Genomic DNA, 6000 nt, shown 5'->3' with positions numbered 1-6000 from the left:
TCAGGGACTTGAAAACACAGTCGGTCAAAGGTGATCAAGTTTGTATGAACAACCTTAGCATTCCGTCAATTTTGTGCGGTAAAAGAGGAGTTCCTTCTCGATCTTACTATTGACGAACTTTAACTTATGTGCCCTCTAATATTTTAGTGGGAAATGTGGGGGCTAAAGTTATAGTTTGATCACTAATTAATAAGTAAGTCGTGGTCCGACATTGATCGCTAGTAAGATTGTGTAGGTGTGTTGGACGTACTCAAAATTTGATATGCCTACTCTTATGCGATGCTAGCAATACTAATGTGAGATTGCTCATATACTGCTTGGTAAACAGGTGCAGTGATGGTAGCATACCCATCAAGCACGGTAGTAGCTAGGGAATTCATTGATTTCGTTATAATATAGTCTTCAAACTATTTTTGTTCATATATGTTCAATTTGTGCCCCTCTTATGCATATTATTTATTTTGGTAAATAGTTGGGCAATGTGGGGGTGAGCTAGTTTTTGAGACTAACTAATAAGTTAGTTACAAACTTGGTTATGGTGAGTACATATATGTTTGTAAAGCTACAAAAGGATTGTTACAAGCACCTAAGTACATAGTGGTATGAGAAGTCTTACTGGATACTACTCCTTTTCTTGGCTTATAATGTTTGAGATTTATTACATGTAGTCTAATTAAACTATTAGTTTTGAGTGTGCCAATATGAATTGTGGTAATCATATGTTGTTGGTTCTCACACGCTATAATGATGTTGATGAGACTAACGTTTCTAATATCTTAAGCCAATATGAAGGTTCGAGGTCAATTATATGACTCTTGATAACTTGGTAAGGCTAATGAGTTGGTACATGCACATTTAATCTTATTATCATGGCATGGAGAATATTTGGTAATTGTCAACTACCTAATATGCGCTTGTTGTAGTTCTAGCATATTATTATTAGGTTTGAGGAAGAACATTATGTTAATGTGTTTTGCAGCGATCATTTACTCTTGTTTTGTTGTTGCTTTGCAGTTGAAACGATCGTATCATTACTAGTAAATTTGTTTTTCACTAGGTGATAGTGTGTAATGTTATGAGAAGATGCAAAGCATAAGTATATTTCTCTTTACACTATGAAGTTGAGTTCATAGGACTAAATCTAAGTGTCAAGAAAACAAGGTTTGTAAATTGGTTAAGTCGTACGTTGAAGGACTTAAGCAAGCTCCCAAATGACGACACTACAAGTTTGACAAGATTATGTCTGGTAATGTTTTTTTTAAGGTGACTCTTGTGTTTATCCTAAACATGATTGTCTTGATTGTGTGATCGTTTGTCTTTATATGGATGATATAATATGTTTGAATCTAACTTGGATCGAATAAATGAGATCAAAGAATTTCTAAATTCAGAATTTTGAAATGATAAATCACATGGATGAGGCAAATGTGATCTTGGGAGTAAAATTCTAAAAGACACCAAATGACATTTGTCTTATTTTGTCTCACTAAGCTGAAAATTTAACTAAAACGTTTTTCTCATTTAATGTCGATCAAGTTAAGACTCCTTTTGATCCAAACATCCACTTAAAGATAAAAGTGATCTAGTTTGTCAAATCTGAATATGATAAGATTGTTAGTAGTATTATGTTTTGTATGAACTACCCTACGCTTGACATTGATTATTCCGTGAGTGGTTTGAGCAGGTACAATCATAGCCCAGGTAATGATTATTGAGATGCTATAAGGTGATTGCTTCGGTACCATGTAGGTACCATGGATTGGAGTTTGCACTACTCCAAATCTCCAGGAGTTATTGGAGGGATCATGTGATGCCTATTTGGTATCTGATGATTATAAAGTCCACTCCAATAGTTTTCATTCATCATCTTAGGGGGTGGAGCTGTATCTTGGAAATCTTGCAAGCAATCTTGTACAGACTGTTTTGACTAATATGGAATATGAATTTCTTGCTATTGAATTGGCAGGTTATGAGGCAAAATGGTTGAGGAATGTGCTTGTAGATATTCCAGTGTGGGGGAAGCCAGCTCCTTCAGTTGCAATTGTTATTGCAAAGAACCATGCCTATAATAGAAGAAAGACACATTCGTTTGAGGCATAAGGCCGTCAAAGATATGTTGTCTATTGAGCAAATCTTTAGACTGTGTAAAGTCTGAAATGAAATGAATAAACCGGATCCGTAAACGAAAGGCCTATAATGAAAACTAGTTTTGGAAACATTGGAAGGGATGGGCTTGAGGCCCATTGGATGAATTGTAAAGTAATGAACTCCTACTCTCAGAGTTCAAAGGACGACATTATGATACAATTCGGAAGCACAAAATTTTATATTTGTTCATCCCCTAGATGTTATTACGTGCTTGCTACAATTGGAAAGAGGTTGAGCATACGGCTCTTAATGAACCCATATCCATACTTTTGGTGGTGTGAAGGTAGCTCACACTTGATGGGATTCACCTACGTAGGTGTGGAAGTGTGGCCGCTTTCTATGAGAATTGCGATATGGGCTATTCTCTAGAGCACCTATGAGCATATCCAGGTCGGACGTATGGCCGGTATAAGGCGTCACTTTATTCGCGGAGTCAGAATTTCATACATATTCAGTTGCGTGCTTTGAGTGACGGGTTTCTAACTCCCTATCAAGTTCAATACGAAAGTCACTTGGTAGGAAAGAGATCATAGCTCAAAAGTCACTAAGTGTTAATTCAAGTGAAAGACATTGACACCTATTCAACTGGTATGTTTTGTCCAAAACCGATTCATTCTTTTCTTTCTTTTTCTCATCTTCGAACCTGTGGGGGATTGTTGGAAGTTCTTGTTAGAAAATACAAAAGAAAAGAGTGTAAAAATGGGAATAGTGCTTTTGTCCCACATTGAAAGAGTTCCTCATTTCCTCTTTGTTTATATATTGGGTTGAGGGTGTAAATCTTGTCTTGAGAAAGTGCGAGAATGGTATGGATAGACATATAGCACTCACGCGCTCGCCGGCTGGCTCGGACTCGGGCTCGGGCCACGGGTCTTGGGCCTTTGGGCTCTTGGTAATGCGATGCGCGGGCGTGGGGTGGGTTTTGTGGGCCTTACATATTCTTTTAGTTACCGGGTTGTTTGGTTGAAACCTTGTTACGGGAATCTGTAATTGATTACGTAACTGTTGGTTTAATTAGCCTTAATGGCGGCCGTTACAGCTTCATTATGGTTCTTCCCGTTTTTGGTCGTTGTCATTCCAAGAGATTGATTATTTAATCAATCTCCTTCTCATTATTTATACAAAGAGATCATACACAATATCGTAACTCTCAAAAACACATTTCTTTCTCTCAAATTGCTCTCGGTTTGGGCATATGTTCTGACTCCATTCGGGTTTGTGAGTGCACACAAATTCGGAGCTGTGTTAATCCTGGAGGGCGACCGCTTTTGTTCTACTGCACCAGGAGGTAGTGCGGAATCGTCTTTTAGGACAGTGGTATCCCACGGCGCAGTAATTGTTCGTTACATGTTCATCTGATTGTTCGCATCTTCCAGATAAGTCTATTCTATCTACATTCTTATAGCAACATTATTTTTATATTGTGCAAATATGCAACATACATTACTACGGAGTACATAGACACATAATAGTGCATTGGCCCTGGCCTGAATTATTAAGGCCCACGATAGTGGGGTACATTGGACATTTGCCATATTTCACAAAAGCCCAGATAGTGCGATAATTGATGAACTTTTCTTCTTAGCACAAGAGGTTCATCGGAATTTTACTTCGACTACATCCGAATTTGACTTAGACTATCACCTTATTTATGGTGGATGGGTCTCCTAACAAGGGTTTATGTATACGGTAAAACTCGAATTTAAAGTCGAGACCTTCCTTAAGAGACAACCGTCACAACAAGCCAATTACTACTTGAACCAAATCTATGCTAGTGATAATTGAGGACCTTAGTTGAGTAGAAAACTACTTGTACATATAATTTATGCACGATACATGAGTGATATTTTATACTCCCTTCTTCTCAATCTAATCACCGTATTAAGATTTTTTGGGTTTTGTATACAATAAGTTGTTATTTGTTTATCTATTTATTTTAATAGAAAAATGGATGTGATGGAAGAAGATATTGGATAAATTGTTTTAATTGGATGGGAGAGCGAGTGTAACCTAGCTTTTGCTAGCAGAAAATAATAATAATAATAATAACAATAAAATATTAGTGGGTCCATGTCATAAAAGGAAACGTGAGAATTAGTTGGGACAAACATCAAAGAACGTGTGACAAAGGGAATATGCACATTATAATTTATAAAACAAATTTTATATGAAGTATGTAATTGCTTAAATAAATGAAAATATACTATACAGTTATTTTTTCCAATGATCCTTTTCTATAAAATAGATTTTTTTTGTTCTTTTAAACAAAACTGACATTTTAGTAAAGGCATACTACATATTTTTCGGAGGTCGGGATACGAAAAAGTCATAGACCTCGAGCGTTCCATTAGATAATAGAGAAGATCAAGATAAATTTAGAAGCTTCTATAAATTTAGAATTATAGTTTGACTAGTTATTAACCTAGACGATGTCTCGGTATTGCAAGTAAATATGTAATATTAGATTAAATAGTTTTTCTTTACACACACCTTGTAAGTATTACTCCAGTATGTATATTACTCAATTGAATTATATTCCCTTATACATCTATTGGGACATAGTGGGGATGGAGCGACTGTTTTCGATGGTGGGGTGTTTTTGATGGCGGTTGGAATGTTTTTGTCGGTGGTGGAAGAATTTTGCGGTGATTGGTAGGTTTTTGTGGTGTTGAGCGTGTTGGGTGGAGTGGTTGGGGGTGGAAGGGTGTGTTTCTAGTGGTTTGGGAGGTTTGGTTGAGCGTTGGTGGTGGAGAAGGCGTTGCTCAATGATGTCTGACCAATATGGCCATTAAGTAGAGAAAATAAAGGGTAAGTGATAGTAAAAACTTGGGGTGGGGGGAATGGATCATATGGATGTGAAGACTTTTGGGGTGAGAAAGGATAAAGAGTAATAAAAATTAACCTAACAAACAAGTGAACACCATATTAGGAAATCAACCCACTTGGTTCACTTACCTTTTCCCCAAACCTCATAACATAAGACCCTATACATATTACACGGTTGACATTAAAAATATATAATACTATTTTATTTATTTTTATTTATGAAATCAAATTTACTTGCACGTGTGTTTCATACTTCACCTGTTACGGAATAAGTGCAACACTTTTTCTTTTCGAACGTTTCAGGATAAATGCAACACTTTCCTTTCCTTTTTCTAGCGACTTTAGCTACTATTTAATTCTTTATCTTTCCTTCCACTCACCCCACCTCCTATTTTTGTTCCTCTTTCTTTCCCCTACCTCACTTTTTTTTTAAAAATAATTATTTATCTATATATTTTTCTATGAGTGAATAAAACATTAGTCCACTAGTTTTATTAATTATACCAAGTACTCACTTGTTGAATTAAACAAATTAACACAAATATGTGCATTAAACTCCGTGAAAAAGTAACTATTACACTTCTTTTGAAATAGACGGGGTAATACTTTATGCAACACGTCAACAATTGTTTATATATATAGTTCCCGATGAGGAACAATGATTCCAGAGGACTTTTATTCGTTTGTTGTTGCTTGTCTTTATTTGTTACCCTCTCCTCCTTTTGTAAAACTTTTGTAGAAGACCTCCCTCTTTTTGCTTCCTTCCTCTCTCTCCCTCTTTCCTTCTTCCTTTGCTTCTCCGTTAAGTTTATGGAGTTGGCCATATGAAGCTAGGCATGAAGGTTAGGGGTGGACCCATGTGGACCAAAAGGGGCTCACTGGGATCCCCATTTTTGATAGCTACCGAAAAACATATTAGTGATCCCCATGTTGAAGAGAGAAAGTAGCCACAAGTAAAATGAAAAAGGTTAAATAAAAGATGAATTTTGCAAGTCCTGCCACTTCAATTCGATTGTATTCTTCATGAGG

The sequence above is a fragment of the Spinacia oleracea genome, chromosome 5 (genome assembly GCF_020520425.1).
Source record: "Spinacia oleracea cultivar Varoflay chromosome 5, BTI_SOV_V1, whole genome shotgun sequence".
NCBI classification, from domain to species: Eukaryota; Viridiplantae; Streptophyta; class Magnoliopsida; order Caryophyllales; family Amaranthaceae; genus Spinacia; species Spinacia oleracea.
The sequence above is the reverse complement of the archived record's forward strand: the minus strand, read 5'-3'. Positions refer to the sequence as shown.